Source organism: Lupinus angustifolius, unplaced genomic scaffold (genome assembly GCF_001865875.1).
Source record: "Lupinus angustifolius cultivar Tanjil unplaced genomic scaffold, LupAngTanjil_v1.0 Scaffold_154_52, whole genome shotgun sequence".
Classification (NCBI taxonomy): Eukaryota; Viridiplantae; Streptophyta; class Magnoliopsida; order Fabales; family Fabaceae; genus Lupinus; species Lupinus angustifolius.
In genome coordinates this window covers 15,916-36,676 of record NW_017726057.1, presented here as the reverse complement: position 1 = coordinate 36,676, position 20,761 = coordinate 15,916, and the positions used below count along the sequence as shown (strand labels likewise).

Genomic DNA, 20,761 nt, shown 5'->3' with positions numbered 1-20,761 from the left:
TCATGGAATGATTAACAGTTCTGATATAGTCAGGTTTAACATGTATTAATGAAAAACATATGGCATATATGCAAGATATGGTCAAGATACTCATAAGTCCAAAATTCAAAAATCATTCGACACAATTAACAATTGTCTAACAAAGCATGATATTTGCGAAATTTTAGAAGCAAGTACTGAAATAGAGTTTAACAACATATTACAAGCCAACAGATCACAATGCTAAAAAAATAACATGAAGTACATGACCTAAAACACAATACTAGACGACAAAATATAACACCCTATAGGCTAGACACTCATACACTAATCCTAAGATGGTGAATGAGGACGTCTTTCTGGAGGATGCATAATGTCATGAGTGCTCCGAATGAGGAAGTCCAAACGATTGATTTCTTCATTTAAGCGATCATTTTACCTCTCAAACACAGATTGAAGCATGTTCCTCAGAGACTCATAGTGTGTGTCAATGCGAGCATTAAGCCTCTATTCCGTAACATCTAAGTGAGTTGTCCCAAATGAAGGTTCTTGAGGCATAGCAGAAGCCTCCCCCTGATTCTCTAGAATCGGTTCATTCATCGGAACATCTTCATCAGGTAAGTCGAAATCTATGGTTGTGTTATGATCCTCCTGGTATTTCCAAGCATTATTATACTTGTAAATACCCATTTTTTGGATGAGATTATCTCCAATCTAGTGCTCACGACAGTTCGTTGTAGTAATCAATGTATCAGACGTATCTATTTCTAGATGGTCAATGATACGCGATATGAATATTCCATATGCAATAATAGCTTGTTTGATGAGTTTGAGATGCCACTCATCACCTTTAGAATCTCCTCATGCCATTTTATCCTTATATTTTCTCAGACAACAAACATGAATTTCAGGTCATTTATAGTAGGTTGAGCATGGTTAGTGTTCCTTTGAACCAGAATATACGCTACAATATAGTACAGAAGACGATTCTCAACAGATAATGATCCAACTTTAGTTAGCTCACCTTGCACATACATGTGACGACCCCTGAGACACGATTTGTACATTTCAGTCGCGTCAAATGAGTTCCATAACTCATTTGAGCAATCTCCAAGGCAACTACCATCACTAACTAATCCACCCACATCGAGAAATAGTTTTTCATCCAACTCAAATAGTTTTCACGAAACCATAGACCAGTAAATTCCATCTTTGTATCTAAGGTTTGCATAAAATTCCCTAACACGAGCATGGTATACCTTATCATTAAGCAACAGAAACTGGGTCACACCCTGAACTTCCAATCCATGTGGAAACTCGAATCCTTGAGATAACATCCAAGCCATGTCCGCATATTGGATATAGGTTGGTTTTCTCTCTTGAAACTTTGCAATACGAGTTTTCTTGCAAAATCACTGAATAATTGGGGTCACCTCGATCCCTCCTATCACCATGGCTGGAACCAGAGCCGATTTTAGATCTTCTTGGACGGTTGGTAGTGGTTTTGACTCTCTTCTGTTTACCACCAGCCATTGTTCTAATATTAGAAAGCTTTTAATCAATTATGTAATCGATTTGGGGTGATTTTTGGTTAGGGTTTTAGGTTGGGGAAGAACCAGATTTTCAGATTTCTTGAGGATTGGGGGCTAATAGGTGGCTAACAAGGCTTAAGGACACTTGTTATGGATTACTATAGTGAAGGAAAAGATCAATTTCACGACTGGACAAATAAAAGGTAAGAATTGAGATTTTAGGGTTTGAAAAACTTTCCCAAATACACGTTGAATTTGTTATTTTTTACTACCATTAATCGATTAAGGCTTTTGTCAATCGATTAAGACCTGTTAAAATCTTATGCAACTGAACCCAGTTAATCGATTAAAGGAATACTTAATCGATTGAAGATAGAAATTTTAAAGTTTAAGCTACTGAAACTCAGTTTAATCGATTATCATACAAGGTAATCGATTAATATCAGTAAAAGTGCAGATTTGAGTATGTTTTTGAGATTAACAATGGTATGCTAAGACTCTTATCCTAGGAACCTATTCTAAATAGAATTACGCACTTCTAACACTTAAACATGTAATCATGAATGCAATTTATCAAGCTCAAAGGGATACCTGCATTTACATATAACATATAGATAAGCACATTTATCATACAAAAGGCACAAAACACAATTAATCAAACTAGTTAAGATATTTTTCATCAACAATTCCAAGTTCTCTCCTAAGAACAAAGAACGAGTCTCATGGAAGGGGCTTGGTGAAAATATCAGCTAGTTGTTTAGTGGTTTCAACAAATTCAAGTACACAATAACCTTTTTGTACATGATCACACAAAAAAATGATGTCTTATCTCTATATGCTTAGTTGTAGAATGCAAGATGAGATTATTGTATACGTTTATGGCACTTGCATTGTTGCATTTAATCGATATGTTTTCCAAAGAGAGACTGAAATCCATAAGTTGCTTCTTCATCCAAAGGATTTGAGCGCAACACACACCAGCAATAATGTATTCCGCTACGATGGTGGATAAAGCAACACAAACTTGCTTTTTGTTATGCCATGACACTAAGGAGCTTCCTAATAGGTGACAAGTTCTAGTAGTGCTTTTCCAATCTAGTTTACACCCAGGCAAGTCATAATTGGAATAACCTACCAAGGATAGTGAGGCATCCCTAGGATATCATAGTCCCATATTAAGGGTTCCCTTTAAATATCTCATGATACGTTTAACAAAAGTAAAGTGTGATTACTTAGGCATACATTGATATCTAGCACACATGCAAACACTAAACATAATATTAGGCGACTCACAGTTAAATATCGTAACGAGCCTATCATCTCACGATATTTAGTTACCTATACCGTTTTCCCTTTATCATCACTGTCTAAATAGCATGAGAATACCATAAGAGTGGATGCTTCTTTGCATTTTTCCATCTCGAATTTCCATAGAAATTCTTTGCAGTATTTTGATTGGTGAACTAATATGCTACTGTCCTTTTGCTTGATTTGTAATCCCAGGAAGAAGGTAAGCTCTTCCATCATTGACATTTCAAATTCACCCTGCACCAAATCAGAAAACTCCTTGCAAAGGAGTTCATTAGTAGCTCCAAAGATAATATCATCAACATATATTTGAACTAATAAAACATGATTATCTGATTTTTGGATAAAGAGCATTGTATCAACTTTGCCCCTCACGAACTCCTTTTCTAAGAGAAAAGTGCTCAATCTATCATAATAAGCTCGAGGAGCTTGCTTTAGGCCATAAAGTCCCTTTTTAAGCTTATTGACATGGTTCGAAAAATTATAATTTTCAAAGTCGGACGGTTGCTCAACATAAACCTCCTCTTGAATAAATCCATTCAAGAAGGTACTCTTAACATCCATTTGGAACAACTTAAAATTCATAATTGATGCAAATGTCAATAGCGTCCTTATGGCCTCTAACCTCGCAACGTGGGTGTAGGTTTCATCGTAATCGATACTATCCTCTTGGTTGTATCCCTTGGCCACAAGGTATGCTTTGTTTCATATTATTAAGCCATATTCATCAAGTTTATTTATAAAGACCCGTTTAGTGCCAATTATTGGATGGTCTTTTGATTTGGGGACCAAGTCCCACACATTATTATGCTCAAACTGATTTAGCTCTTCTTGCATAGTTATACCCCAAGGCACATCCTCAATAGCCTTATCTATGGTCTTAGGCTCTATTTGTGATACGAAAGCAACAAAATTACAAAAGTTATACAAAGAGCTATGGGTTACCACCCCCATAGAGATATCACCTCATACTTTATCGAGCGGATGGTCTTTCTTACTTTTCCACGTCTTCGGAAAGTCATGATGGTCCTCATTGACTTCTTGATCATCCTTATCTTCTTTGTCCTTTTCCAATTCCTTAGAGTATGCTTCTTCCAAAGCACATGTAACATCATTAGACAAAACCTTCCTCTTCTCTTTTGGAGAAGATTTGTCAAAATGAACATGAATCGATTCTTCTACAATCATAGTTTACTTATTAAAAACTCTAAATGCTTTACTATACATTGATTATCCTAGGAATATACCCTCGTCAGCCTTTGAATCAAATTTTCCTAAAGCTCGTTTTCCATTGTTTAAAATAAAACACTTGCATCCAAAAGCATGAAGATGAGATATATTAGGTTTTAGGCCTCTTAATAACTCATAAGGAGTTTTTAACAATTTAGGCCTAAGAAGTTCTCGATTTATAACATAGCAAGCCGTATTTATAGCACTGACCCAAAACTATTTAGGCACTTTGCTTTCATTAAGCATGGTCCTGACCATCTCCTCTAATATGCGATTTTTCCTCTCAACAACTCCATTTTGTTGAGGAGTTTTAGGAGTAGAGTATTGGTGCATGATACCATGTTTATCGCAAAAATTGTCGAACAGGTGGTTTTCAAACTCACCACCATGGTCACTTCGTACATATACAATTTTCAGGTTAAGTTGATTTTGGATTTGCTTGGTAAGGCTCTTTAAGGATTTAAATGCGTCGCTTTTAGCAGAAAAATCATCTACGATTACTAAAGCATAATAGCTACCTCCAAAACTCATGATTTATGATGGTCCAAACATGTCCATATGGAGAAGCTCCAAAGGCCTAGTTGTTGAGATCACGTTTTTAGTCGCAAATGAGTTCTTAACTTGCTTACACTTTTGGCAAGTGTCGCAAGCTTCTTTAGACTTGAAATTAAGTTTAAGTAGACCAAAAACTAAATCATGTGAACACAATTTATCTAAGTGTTTAATGTGTATATGCGCAACACACCTATGCCAAAGCCAAATGTCATGCTCTCTAGAGATAAAACATTTTGAGAACAATGTAGTGACATCCTCCAAATTAACCATGTATATGTTATTTATACAATGACTAACATTATTAGATAAACTATCACGAATAATGCAACAATCAGAATCTAAGGATACTTTGTTACCTTTATCGCACAATTCGCTAATGCTTAATAAGTTGTGCTTCATGCCTTCCACACAGAGCACGTTCTCTATCACAACTTGAGCAACATTACCAGTAGTTCCAACTCCAAGTATTTCCCCTTGATTGTTATCGCCACACGTGACATACCCTTTTTCTTTGAGTGATAGATCTAAGAATTTCGACCTGTCACCTATCATATGCCATGTGTTCGTAAGCATACCTACAAAACAAATTACTTGACTTGTTTGGGTACCCAATTGATATTGGGTCCCTTTTTTTTAGTAACCATAGTATTTTGTCCCTTCTTCACCCAAATATAAGAACCATCAGATACACCATACTTTCGAATATAACATGAAGTAGTAGTATGGCCAAAAGTGCCGCAATAGAAACAAATAGGCATGTGAGTGTATGACATTTTATGATTATAGACTACATGCTTCCTATATGGTATTTTCTTGCTAGTTTTGGGTTTATAACCTAATCCTATGTGGTTACCCGAATTTCTGGATTCATCAAGTAAAGTGTCAAGGTTAAATCTACTGTATGTAAGCTTTACGAGTTTTTCTTTTAAGCTAGAATTTTCGATTTGCAAGGTCTCCCAAGTTTTGCATACAGTAGGTTGACATAAATTATCTTTCGAGCAATTACATGAGCTACAAGAGTAGATTAAGTCTAATGTTTCATTTTCTAGTTTTAACTCATCTAACTCTTTTTGCATTCTAATGATTTGTTGTTCATGCAGTAGGATTACCCATTTTCCATCAATAGCAAACTTTTTAAGTTCTTCGTGTAATTCAACAAATGCATTATATAACTCATCATATGTAAGGGAATCATCAATAGACGATGAAGTATCAAAATATACCTCATTTGCATCTTCTTGTCCACTAGAGCTGCATGATTATTGTGTTTTGACCACAAGGCACAGTTTTGCAGACTCCTCCTCATTTGATGCACTCGATGTAGTTTCCTCCTCGGGAGCATCCCATATGATGTATGCTCTTTTTGATTTAAAATATCGAGGAATGCTCTTTTCAGATTCAACCTTCTTCAGTTGAACTGGACATTGTAGCCTCATGTATCCAACCTTCCCACATTCATGGCAAGTGAAGTGCTCCTTTGGGATCTTGCCCTTTTTGGTTGAGTCACGCGCTTCTTTCTTCTCAAACCTCTCGAATCCCCCTTTCTTTTTCAGGAATTTGCCAAATTTGCAAACTAGAAGATTCATGGTTTCTTCGTCCTGGTCGGAATCAGAATCCTCATCCTCTTCTTGATCTTGCAAGCTAGTTGCTTTGAGAGATATGCTTTTCTTCTTCCAATCTAAATCTTCGTTCATGGTAAAACGCCCTAACTCCATCTCATGTTCCTGGAGTTTGCTAAAGAGAGTTGTTAAAAGCATGGAATCTAAGTCTTTGGACTCCATGATCGTAGTTACTTTCGATTACCATTTCCTGTCAAGGCAACACAAAACTGTGTTAGTCAATTTGCCTTTAGCAAAAGTTTTATCTAGGGCAACTAAATGGTTAACAATGTGATTAAATCACTTTTTCATTTCACTAATTGATTCATTTGATAACATGCGAAATAGCTCATATTCATGTATTAGTGTATTTAGCCTAGCGCGCTTAACGTCGTTCGTGCATTCGTGAGTCACTTATAAAGTGTCCCACATTTCTTTAGCATTTTGACACTGCTACACCCTAAAGAATTCATTGTATGATAAGACCGATGTGATAATGTTTTTGGCACGTAGGTTATGCTGAACCTTTTTACGCTCATCATCGGTCCATAAACTTTTTGGTTTCTCTTTAGGTTCACCATCCACTAAGTGAAGTGGAACGAAAGGACCATTGACCATGGATTCCAAAATGTTCGTGTGAATCGCCTCAATGAATATTTTCATGCGCACCTTCTAGTAGGCGTACCCCTCGCTACTGAAAATCGGAGTGCAGTTGATGGATGCGCCATCACCACCAAATGGGTTTGTGGAACCCATCATATTATCCTCTAGGATCGAACGAATATGTGGTCAAGCTAGTACTTTCGTACTAACTCTGATAGCACTTGTTGGGTATCAGTAGGTCAGAATACACCTAGAAGGGGGTGAATAGGTGTCGCAGATCACTTGTTCTGATTTTCCTATATTTGTGCAAAACTAAAACAGATTACAGTTAATCGATTATGCTTGGACTTAATCGATTAAACAATGCTCAGATATGATCGATTATGCTTGTGGATAATCGATTATCCTGACGCTCGCACAACTTGATTATTTGGTTTCTTGTAAAACAAGTTACCGATTACCGAATCTTTACACATGTAATTGATTAATGAGATTACAGAAAGATAGTAAACAGATTATAGCATGCAACTCATATTAACATAATTAATCAACAAAGTAAAGACGAAAAGTAAAGAGATTAGGGATTAGAAAGATGTGCACAAGGAATTTTATCCTAGTTCGTTTGTGGTCCACTACAAACTACATCCAGACATCTCCTTCTGATCTCGGGAGATTTTTCTTCAACTATTGCAATTGTGAGTTTTACAAACACAGTTCCAATTACAAAATCATAAAAAAACTAAGCCGATCATTACTTAGCCCTTATGAGCTTGACAACCTAGGTTTGACCTAACTAAATCGCCTACTAGGATCTCCTATTCTTTCGTGATCGATCCTAGCTTTGGTATCGCCTAAACTAAGACCTCTTAGCCTCTATGAAGATTACAAAGATCTATCTCGTAGTGAAACTATTCACAAAGAGATCAATTTTCTTGTTCAAACAGAATGTATTGAGTTGATTTGAGTACTTAATACTCAGATTCAACAATTGAAATCTCAATCTAAAATATAAAGAGGAAAATCCACAAGAACCTAATTCTAAATGAAATTAATGCGTTTGGTTTTCTAAAAATGATTCACTTTCTTTTCAGAAAAATATTTTCCTCACAAATCTCTCAAAGAAATCAAGAACTAGATGCAAGAATTTGATGCATAGAAAACTAGAGACTAGATGCAATGATATTAATCTCTAAGCCTAAATCAAAATGCTTTCACTCCCTAGGTTTTCTAAATGCACTTTCTCACTGCAATGCAATCTATGAAAATGTATGCTCTCTAAAAAATTTCGAAATATGCAAGTTTTGCCACATTGGTAAGATTTTCAGTTTTGATACTAATCCTACTAATACTGATATTAATCGATTATCTTTCCATTTAATTGATTAATGGGCTGTTAAAAATCTGTTTTCAATTACGTCTTAATCGATTATATGGTGTCTTAATCGATTAACGTGCTTAGAATACCAGATCAGTTAGTAACTGAATTCTAGATAATCGATTACACTAACTACTTAATCGATTATACTGAGTTAAAAATGTTTTTCTTTGATGTAAGGAATGTATTTTAAACTACCTATATAATATGCATGTGCTTTACATAGCTTTTCAAAATATATCACCTTTAATGCATGAAACTATGTATGTGTATGCATGAGCCTATTTATCATAAGATATGTAGATGTTATGTCTCAATTTTAATCTTGATCTATTTTAGTTCTTGTGAGACTTTCCACCTAGGTTTACCTAACCTAGACTCAAACTATGGCAATCATCTTAAGACTTCTAATTACAAGTAAATATAATAAAGTCCTAAATCTATGGATGCAACTTATGAGTCTTCAGCTCGTTGTTTGTTGTTTGATCTTCAAGCATTCTTGTGTGTGTTTGCTTCATCAAAACTTCGATTAGACTTAAATGTGCAGGTCTTGACTCTTTGGACTTTCAGTATTGTTCTCTATATTCTTTTACTGATTCAATTACACCACATGAGCAAGTTGTGATACATTTTTAGTTTCTAATTGGTCTATAAATTCTATTTCTTCCTATATAGTCTTGAGTTGAGTAAAGAACTCAGAAATAGAGAAAGTACTTTGGTTTAAATGATAAAATTCCTCTAATAAATTTGCAATGTGAAACATATCACTCAGTGAGAATCTATCTCATAGATTCTTCCACACATCAGCTACACTATCAATCCATAAGATTGATTTCATAATGGAGTCTTCTATTGAGTGTTGAATCCAAGATAACACAATGGTATTGCATCTTGTCCACGAACCAAAGAGTGGATCATATACTTTAGGTTGCTTTAGGGTTCCATCAATGAACTTGACCTTATTCTTTGACTGAAGTGCTAATTTTAAAGCCCTTGCCTATGAATGGTAATTTCTACCATTTAGGGGGGTTGGCAAGTATTAGTGCTGGATTTTCGTTAGGATGAAGAAAGAATGAGTTTGAGGGATTTGTGTTGAAATCAAGATTGTGAGAACTCATCATTTTGGCAAGAATCAGAAGAAGATTGTAGGAAAAGGAAAACAAGAAAGTAGCATATCGCTTGACGAGGAAAGTGATAGAGAATAGAGTGAATTGATAGATCAGAGTCTGATTACTTCTGATACCATCTTAGTGAGAAAACCCATGTTAGAAAGAGGAAGAGAGAATAAAAATGAATAACATCTTTGTATTGTATTATTGAGTAAAAGTGTATGGAACTCAAGAGAAAGAGATCCCTTATATAAAAGGAAACAAACTAACTACTCGACCTAAACTAACTATTTGAAAAGGAAAAATCCCTTACCACTAAAACTAAGTACAACTAAGATGGGCTGTTATAAAAGGTCTAGATAGAAAATACAACAAAATAGAAATAAAAGAAATAACAAAATAAAAGAAAGCAGCAACAAGCCCAACCCATGTATATCATCTTCTTCAAGTAGTCACAAACAAAAATAAAAGGAAGAAGAAGAACCTGGTGCCTAACAATGTAAGAAAGCTGTACTTTATATAAGGGAATCACTTTGTTAATACTTGTTAGACTACTTGGGGCTTGAACATAAGTTCAGAGTGTATGTCTAGAGTTATTTTGATTAAAAAGTAACTTAAAATATATAAATAATAGTGATCTAGTTGATAACTTTCAAATATTATTTTTCATGAAGTTTGATGAATTTTAGTGTTATCTATAAACTTAAGAGAATAATAAAAGTAATATAAAGAACCAAACATATATGATGATAAATATATAACAAAATAAAATATATACAAATAGTATCATGGAAAATCAAATAATATCTTAGAAAATATAATTGAATAATAACAATGATAATAATAAAGTTATTACTCATCCTTATCTTAACATTGTGATAGATTGAGTTATCACTCTACTTATTTTATCAGAAAACAAATATGAAGTTTTATATTTTTTAATAAATAAATAAATCATTTTAGTAATTACAAATTGAAATTAAAAAAACTAATTTTTGAAATGTTAGAGAAAAACTTGAATAAACCTTAGTTTTAATAACTATTAGGTTGTCAAATTCTCATACCTTATGGGCCAACAAATGTCAGTTCCTTGTGTCTTGTGTGCAGTCCATATCATTTGAAAAATCTGGTACAAATTTCTTAATACTAAAAAAATAATGTACCTCATTATATTATTCCGGTATGATAAGCTTTGACTAACTATAGATTATTTTATATTATTAACAATTTATTCTCCATATTGGGATTTCAAAAGTTTCAAAGGACTACTAGTTATGACAAACTTGAGCTTCAGAATAAGTTAACTGAAGTTTTAATTGTAGACCATTGCATCAACTTTCTGTAATCTACCAAAAGATCATTGAAATGCAAGTGTTTTCAGTATAGTTAGTGAATGTACATATTTTATATCGATATAATAAATACCACTAATCTTTTCTTTGCCTTTTGTTTCTTATTATTGTTATCAATTCTCTCACCGAAATGGCTAGTGCTGGAAGGTCATTAGAATTAGTGAACACACATCACAAAACTAGACACCATAAATCTGTGGTAGTGGTTGCATACAATCTTCATAATGTAGATATACTTTGTTCATGAGCCTTAGAAAGTGAGACCAATTCATAAAATGGGAAAGACAGAAGGACTACGGCAATCAAAAAGGCATTCATTGCCTCTTAAGACCTTTCAAATATTTGGGTGTTATAAGTGGTTTCTTTACCTTGCTTTGATGATTTAGCATTTTTTATTGGCTAATATTTTCTCTAAGAGGATATTAGTATGAAACACCAATTCATGGACCGCTCATGCAGCTTTTAGAAAATTATATTTCTAGCAAACTGTTCTTGAACAATTTCCCCCACTACTAGGTATGTAGGTGCCGAAGAAACAATCTATTGAATAAAGAGCAAATTATGGCGTCAATAATGAGTTGGGTGTATAAATATAATATGTATTCAGTAGTATATTTATGGAACAATGTGGTTCTAGCTCACTAATTTACATTTTTTTGGTGAACCACTTATTTATAGTTTCACTTGTGCTATATATATATATATAAATATAAATATAAAAGAGTGACGGGAATAAATTTTAATGAGTATATATCATACCTTAGAATTGAAGTCATTTCACGTCTTGTGATGATCATTAGACTTCAATATATGAATGTGTATCACGTAATAAGAGGTTTGTTATAGTCTGAGTCACAATGAGAGGTGAAAAGAGCATACACATTAATAATTTGATATTCAATGCTCAATTAATGGTGTGAACAATGCTCATATCTATGACGAGATTTTAATTTCTTTTAACAAATTTAAATTAGCATATATTATTTCTGCCTAGTAACTAGAGATAAATGGGACTCATTTCTGAAGATATATCAACATTGTTCGGAGGGTGAGGGATTGGAAAAACACAAGTTTCTGGCAACACAAATGGCTTGGCTACGAAAAGCATGAAGATAGCTAGTTACACTAGGTTGTATAACCTAAGGCTATAGAGGGACGTGACAATAAGTGAGGTAGTTGGGAGAATGGGAGACTGAGGTGGTCCTTAACTAGGAGAAGATAACCATTTGTTTGAGAACATTATCTAATTGACAATATGCAGGTCCTACAACATATCCTATCTTAATGAGAGATACTGAGGATTAGTGGGAGTATAGCTTCATGATAAATCTGGTCAATAGTCGGTCAAATCAGCCTACAAGATTCTTCTTAATTAGGTAAATAACGAGGATCATGATTGCAATCTCCTCAAAATATTATGGGAGTTTAAAGCCCACTCAAAGGAAGACTATTCCAAGATAGAGTTCCAATCATGGAAGCCTTGCAAAGGAGAGGAATGACACGACTCCCAGGAGGAAATGGCTTGTAGATTTACAATAATGAACTAGAAACTTTCCAACATCTTTTCTTATCTTATAGATTCACTTACCAACTTTAGTAGACGATTTACAATTAGATCCAAATTGCAATCACCCTTCATTAAGACACAAGGAGGTACTTTTCCATGCATGAGTCTTTCTCGCAACAAAAAGTGTAGGAAATTTTGGAGCATTATCTCGATTTCTACAATTTGATCAATCTGACATGCAAGGAATGATGTCATTTTTCATTCGTCCAAGGCGACCATCCAGAAGGTTGCGGACAACAAAGATGAAATCTTGACTTTGGATTAAAAGGAAGAGTGATAGTCACGTTATGTCTTATTCAGAATGAGACAAATAGCTTCTTTTTATTCCTAAACTCTACTTTAATTGCATATATGTAGTCTCTAGAAATTTATTTGCAACTTCATGTCCTTCTCATACTTAATTTAAATTATTTTTAGTTAACAAAAAAATATAACACTAAGCTAGAATTAACTTTTAACAACACTCATTTAACAACGCTTGTATGTTGAACGCTGTTAAATGCAAGGCGGAAGGGAATCAATATCGCTAAGTGAAGTAAGCACCGTTAAATGTGATAGATGAATATTCATTCAACAACACTTGCTTCAACGAGTGCTGTTAAAAGTTACACATTGACACATTTAACAGTGCTTGCTTCAATGAGCGATGTTAAAAGTCACATTTAACCTCACTTGTTTCAGTAAGCTCTGTTAAAAGTCATACATTCAACAACGTTTGCTTTAATGAGCACTGCTAAAAGTGATACATTCATATATTTAACAGCGTTTGCTTTAGTGAGCGATATTAAAATTAATACATTTAACCACAGTTACTTCAGTGAGCGTTGTTAAATGTTATACATTCAAATAACGCTTGTTTTAGTGAGCGTGAATTTTTTCATATTTAAAAACAAAACTTCACACACAATAATACACATACCATTCAATTTTATATTTCTTTTCTTCTTTCTCTCTATGAGCTAACTTTTTCTCTCTTTTGTTTCCAGTTTCTCTTTTCACACAAGTAATCAGTTTTTGGTTTCTCTCTTCAAACATGCATTGAATCGTTGTGTATTTTACCTCATTTATTTCTCTTTGATTCACTCTTGCTACTTGTATTTACATCTATGTTAACTTCTTATTTTATAATATAGGATGGGTCAAGGTTGAATCTAGCTGGAGCCATTGGTGATTTACCAAACTTGCAATCTCTACATCTTGTATTTTGTTATTATTATTTTATTCTTCTTTTCTGTGTAAATTTTGATTTAATTTTTATTATATTGAATCTAAACTATGTATTCTTGTCGTTGACAATAAATCCTTTTATTTCTTTAGTTAAAGGAGACAAGAAATTCATGGATTAGTTGTCTACATCTTCACCACCTTCGTCCCTTTCATTAGTGCATATAATCTTCTGGGTTAATGGATTTGAATTAAGGGAGACAAGTTTATGCAACGGTTTATAAATTGAGTTTTAAGAATGATGTTTCTATTGTAAATAGGGTGGAGTTGGACATACTTCTCATGTGTTTGATAGAATGTATGAGAAAGATGTTGTCTTATTTTTAAAGTAGACATTTAATAACGCTCGCTTCAATGAGCGCCGTTAAATGTTTATTTTCTACAACACTTTAAAATCGTTGTTGAATCTAACCTTATATTAGATTATGCTCACATAAACAGTGACAAAAAACGTTGTTAAATGACAATTTTAAGTGTTATTATTTTACTATTTTAGGGTAATGTAAAACTTTTAAAAATATTTATTAGCCAGGCAGGTTATGGTTTAATATGGGCTTTCAAGAAACATTTACTTCCATAGGTTAGTTTAATATTTAAATATAATATATAAGAAGAAGAGTAAATTACACTGACACCCTCTAAGTTTTAGTGAAATTACACAAACCACCTCTCACTTTTCTACACCTACACAAACCTCCCATATTTTTAAACTTTCATTACTTGACCACCCCTGTATAAGAAATAAGTGTAAGCTTTTAAACAAAAAATGTGATAAATGCAATTAAGTTAAACAAAACATGATATATTGTGGAGACACGTCCAAATAATATATGAGTCAATATTTCTTTATTATTTTTGGTTCGTTACACTATATTATAAGAGCGATTTAAACAATATTTCTTTAGAATTGTTGATGCATTTTGTAACAAAAAATAATAAAGATACATTGATTTGTATAAAGAAATATTGACTCATATATTATTTGGACGTGTCTCCACAATATATCATGTTTTGTTTAACTTAATTGCATTTATCACGTTTTTTGTTTAAAATATTACACTTATTTCTTATGCAGGGGTGGTCAATGTAATGAAAGTTTAAAAATATGGGAGGTGTGTGTAGGTGTAGAAAAGTGAGGAGTAGTTTGTGCAATTTCACTAAAACTCAGGGGGTGTCAGTGTAATTTACTCTAAGAAGAACTATAATAATGTAGTAATTTTATCTAGAGTTATATCTATTTCAAATTTGAAATGCTTTGTTAAAAAAGGTTTTTTATTTTATTTTTTTTATTTGAGGATCTTCATGTTATTGCCCTTTAAATAGGCTTTTGAGTCAATTCAATTTCGTAAACATGTAAGATTGAGAAGCAAAAAACCTGCAATATATAATCCGATCCTTTTCACAATGGTGATAGAGTGCTTGATTAAAGAGTTATTTTACATACTCTTTTTTTTTTTGAGTTAGGATTCATTTATGTAATACAGAAACAAATACACTTAAATAAAATATAAAATAATATGATTTAATACTTTTATTCTTAAGATATAATGAGAGGGTATGCAAATGTAAAAATGATATTTGTCTTGCTACAGGAGATGATCTTTCCGTTTTGTTTAGGGTGGTTCCTTGGCTTGTTTATCGAGGTGACTTACTTTTGCCAAAAAACTTGCCAGTTTCAGGATTCATGAAGAAATAAATATTAAAGAATAAATTAATTGAAGAAATAAGTATTAAAGCATACATTTAAATATTAAAGAAATGAGTGAAAGTAATATTGTTTGTATTTAAATAAATAAGTTAATATTAAATAATATTATTTTATCTACTGTTTAGAAATTGTAATCTTAATATGGTAAATATTTCCTTTTAACAAACTTGGTGAATAATTAGAAATTGAAATTTTAAAAACGTTGATAGTAGAATAAATTTAAAGAAAATACTAATAATTCATTAGAATAATAGGAAGAAAAGATACATGACTAAGATAAAAAAGGCTATAAATCACTAATATTAAACAAATCACTTGAAATGATAAAATCTTAGGATAAATTAAAAAACATGGAATTATTTTTCTGGTAGGCAATAATTTTTTGTGTGGAAACATTGCACTTTCGAATTCTAAACATATATTCATATATTTCATTTCCCAACACCATTTACGTAGAAAATGGAATGTCAAGGCAGTGTTCTCATGTAGACACAAGTTACCAAGTAGATGGTATGTAATATAATATGAGAATAGAAATCACATGTTTTAAAAGTGTGTCTAAATTCTATCTCGGTCTGATAAAATTGGGACACCTATAAGAAAAATCATGTATTGGAAAACGCATTCCACATGATTTTGAAGGATGGTGATTTAAATGAATGGAGATCCTAAAATCAGTGTGTTCTCATGTCCCAAGCCAATAGGATTTTTCTAAGTAATGCACATGTGTTATTTTAAGTTTTTAAATTTTTCTTTTTTAATGAAGTGTCAATTTTTTATTGGACCACAAGAAAATGGATAAGAATGGGGACAGGTGATCTGTGTCCGATTTAAATAACTTTATATAGTAAAACACATGTCTCCAGAAAATTTTCACAACAAAAGAAAATTCTCCTAAACTAGACTCCTTCATACTTGTTTGTTTGAGATTATTTACTATTCGAATGTCAGTTTAATGGTGACCCAAGACAATTCCGATTGATTTGAACCATTACACTACAAGTTGGGGCTTTTTATTTTATTTTATACAAGTAATATTTTAGTAAAAAAACTAGTTTGAACATCATAGTACTCACCTAACCCTGAACACTACAAGTTAAGGCTTCTAACATTAGAACTAAATGCATCAACTTATCAGTACCTGATTGTAGTAGGCCTACTTTCTAATTATAATATTAGATATTTAGTTACATAGACTTGGTGAGATGACGAAATATAGTTTAATATGATCAATCCTTCTTTTACAACATTAAGCATGTCAATCTTATACCGGTCTTCGGAAAAAAGATTATTGCCTAATGGTAAGATTTTCTTCTTGTGGGAAGGGTCAGATGACTTGGTGAGTATTAAAACGGCAACTTAACATAGGATAAAGATTTCATGTCTCAAATGATGTTTGAATTATATTTCGGATTAATGATATAGAAGAAAAAACAAAAACAAATAATGTATATTTAATTTTTTAATTATCATGACATGTTTTTATTAGTGTGAAACATGATTTGTGATACTATTTGTGACAATAGATCTTTGTCCGATTTTCAGACTGTGGTAATCTTGTCTATTGACACTTGTCCATTACCAAACAGTGACTACAGTTATTGTAAAGTTAAATTATGTTTGAATTGTAGCGATAGATAATTATACTAACAAACTCCTTGTCACTCTAGTTAACACATAAACAGCTTTATTAGTATCACAATATTGGTGGATTGTGACCTTGCTTGACTAGCAGAAACAACTTTATTAGTAGCACATTGTTGGTGGATTATGACCTTACTTGACTAGCATTACGTGCTTTAGTCGACTAGCATTAAGTGCGTGTCTTGTTATAAGTTGAGTAATGGATATGTTATATTTATTGTAATTACAAGTTATAAGATAATATTTTATTTATTAATGATTGGTTTATAAATTACATATATTATAAATTGATACTTTATTTATTAATGATAATTTATAAGTTATATATGTCATTTTGTTGTGAATATGAAGATTTAGTAAGAATATAACATTATTCAATAATATTATATTTATATATCATTGGCAGTACAATATTTAGTTCTTATATAATTGACAAGAGTGCACTATTGACAAGGAATGTCCAATGATTAGGAGAATATTAAATATTAAATCCAAATTAAAATAATTAAATGGGTTATTAATGAAACTGGGTTGGAGTATGCTATTTAATAGTTATGATCATCTCTACTAATGGATATGTAAATACGTCAAAAACAACATGAATATCACACATATTTTTTAAATGCAATTTATATGATATTTTTACCCTTCATTACAAGTGTAAAAACAGGAATAAGTTTCCCTATTACCTCTCCCGAGAGGTCTCATTCATTGGTTAAGAGGTATAGACAATGAGTAAAAGAAGATGATGACTATGAGTCCCATTTGGGCATGAAGCTTATCCTAATTTATCCAATCACAACAAAATATGATGATCTCAGCGAAGAATTTGAAAAATGAGGAGCTAAAGTTGGGTTGCCATAGTGGGGAGTAAAGTGGAGACAGCGCACAGATGGTGCAGTTTATGTCTGGTTATGGTAGGAAATGATTTAGATGCCGTTACAGTATATACACTTTCACAATATCGACAAGAAATTTAAGGTGAACTAAGTGAAATTGTATCAACAACCAAGTCGTAGGTTCATTAGATAATAAACACTTTAATTTCAAATTTATGTAATTTTAAACTGATCATTTATGAAGTTATATATATAAATAAATAAATAAAGATATGCTGTAAGAAACTAAGAATTTCTTATTATTTTATAAGAATTATTGAGAAATCATAATAACAAACCATTAGACTTGATATATTTAACTCATTAAGATCAAAATATAAATTCAATATCACAACGATATAATATCGTATAAAAATTTATACATGGATATTAAATCATTTGTCACTCATTTAAACTATTGTTTCAAAGAGTCAATAATAATTATATATGAATGATAAGTAATATAACAATAATGTGAAATCATAATGATACTACTGTATATTTTTTTTTCTCATATCACAATTGTATGATCAATAAATTAAAGGTGTGCTGTTCTCCATTCTTAATATGTGGATAGTTATCAAGAAAACATTGGTTTAATGATATAAGAGCTCATTGGATTCTCAATGTCAATGATTCAATTTCTGGGAATGATACTTGTTGTGAGCGACAATCATAAACTCCAAAAGTAATTATTTCCTTATCCAAAAAGTGAGAGAATATTATTGATAGTACCCAAAAAAATATATGCAGTTCAGATTAGATATTAGATATGTTTCATGTATAAATTATGTGCATTTATTTTTTCATTGTTAGCTAGATTTTCTAATAATAATAAGAGTAAAAATGTGCATTTTTTTTTTCACAATCCAATATTCTGAGTCATCCATATATATATATACACACCATTTTGAGCACTCATACCTAACCTATCTTCCACTGAACATCATTTACACAAGTTGATTCCTCCCATTAATGGAGATGATAGTACATATGTATGATAATGACATATATTAATAACAAAAATCCAATATTTCATATTTTAATTTTTTATAAATTAATAATTTTAAAAAAATGTCCTCTCTTACATTCTCAGTATTAGAGAGTCCAGTACTTGAAAGGAATCATGTTCTATTTACACTACCATATTCACCCAAATATTTCTCTCCATATTTGGTTAAAAGAGTCAAATTAAACATATCCAAAGCACTAAAACCAGGGTCATTTATATTTGCAATCTTCCACTTTTTTCAACTCATCAATTTGATTTTTTTCTTCCTTTTCTTCTGAACGTCCCCAAGAAACTTAGATTTTTAAACAAATTACTGAGTTGATTGAGAGTTAATTAAGATCTTCACGAATGTGTAAGTGGATGGAAGTATTATATGTAAAATTTCTCCAATTGAGTTTCTCTTCTATTCATAGTTGTGTTGAACATGTTTCAAACTTGTTATTCTATGTGTGGCGTGGGATATCCATTATTGTCTTACTGGATCAAATAATGTTACTTTACGTATTCATATATCCCAAAGATAATGACCACCTTCTTATGGTAATGATTAAAATAGCTAAAAGTTAATAAGCAAGTTGAGATCTTATATAGTAACAAAAGTTTATAGGTTCAGAGTGGAAAATGAAAAGCAGTTGGGAATTCCTTATGATCAGTGAAACATTAATCATAAGATTTTGAATCTCATGATTCTCACATACATATATGAAATAAAGAATGCAGTGTCATACTTGAATCCATGTTCCTGGATGTACTCCTATGATCTGCGTTTTCTGAGATAGGTTTTGGTATGATACCCTTCCTTAACCAAATCTCTGATTCCTCTTGGGACTTGCGTTTTCACTCCGATGGGAGAGGAGAAAATTGTATTTGATTTGGTGTGTTGTGGACCATAACCTTCCTTATGCGAACTTATAGGGTTCTCATTATCCCCTATAGGTTAACCTGATGGGTATCCATCCATTAAGCCCATATTCGTTATCAACTTTTAGAAATCTATGGGGTGCTAGTAATTGGATCACTTATAATATAACCCCCGAAATAAATAGCCGATATCATTGTATCAAATATATGATGCTCACCTTAATTAGAAATTATAAATTTCTAACAATCTCCCACTTGGGCTTCATATCTTCCTGATACAATTATATCACAGGTTCTTTAGGCGCGCATCCGTATGCTATTTACATTTAGACTTCTCCTTAATACAATTTGGTTCATCTCATATATCAACTATGGAACTACTGTGACTTTCATCACATGCAAGCGTGACTCGACCATGATGATCACCATATTAATATACTCAATGACATAGATGGAATATGGATGAGTGATATGGAAAGATCATGCAATATAATCTCAAACATGTCTATTTCCAACTGGTCCTTCTTTATTATTTAGTGTGATCAATCCAAAGTCTTTAATTGCAACACAATAGTTACAATGCCCAATTTCAAAATGGAAAAATAAACCACCAACTTTATGATGCATAAAAAAAACTGTATATAACATCCAAAGTAAATCATAAAACATATAGACTCCTACTGAACTAAGGTAGCCTATGGAACAACACCCATATGAGCAACATGCTCATGAAAGACTTTAGGTACCAAACCCTTAGTCAATGGACCAACTAGCATAAAATTTGTTCATATACGTTCTATGGAAATTTGTCCATTTTGAACACTTTCTTTAACAACTAGAAACTTTATGTCAATGAATTTTGACTTTGTAGAACTCCTATTATTGTTGGAGTAAAGAACCGCAGACTTATTGTCACAATAAATCCTCAATGGTCATTCAATATCATCGACCACACGTAAATCAGTGACAAAATTCTGCAACCTTATGCCATGGTCTGATGTTTCAAAATGAGCCATGAACTCCGCAGCCATGGTTGAAGGGGCTATGAGCGTCTGTTTTATAGACTTCCAAGTGATAGCACCTCCAACAAATACAAACACATAGCCAGAGGTGGATTGTCTACTATATAGACATCTAGCAAAATTGGAGTCAGAGTACCCAATGATCTCTAAATTCTCAGACCTCGGATAAGTGAGCATATATTCCTTTGTTCTCTTCAAGTAACG

At 32.3% G+C, this 20,761-nt stretch overlaps 1 long non-coding RNA gene across 1 annotated transcript; it reads right to left on the bottom strand.

Annotated features, from left to right (window-relative positions):
• Positions 1-4,112: 4,112 nt before the first annotated feature.
• Positions 4,113-20,216, bottom strand: LOC109340285. Its single transcript, XR_002106771.1, has 3 exons — positions 20,147-20,216; positions 5,587-5,595; positions 4,113-4,127 (listed from the first exon to the last, which is right to left on the bottom strand). It is a non-coding gene; the product is annotated as an uncharacterized LOC109340285 (long non-coding RNA).
• Between the last annotated feature and the right edge of the window lie 545 nt (positions 20,217-20,761).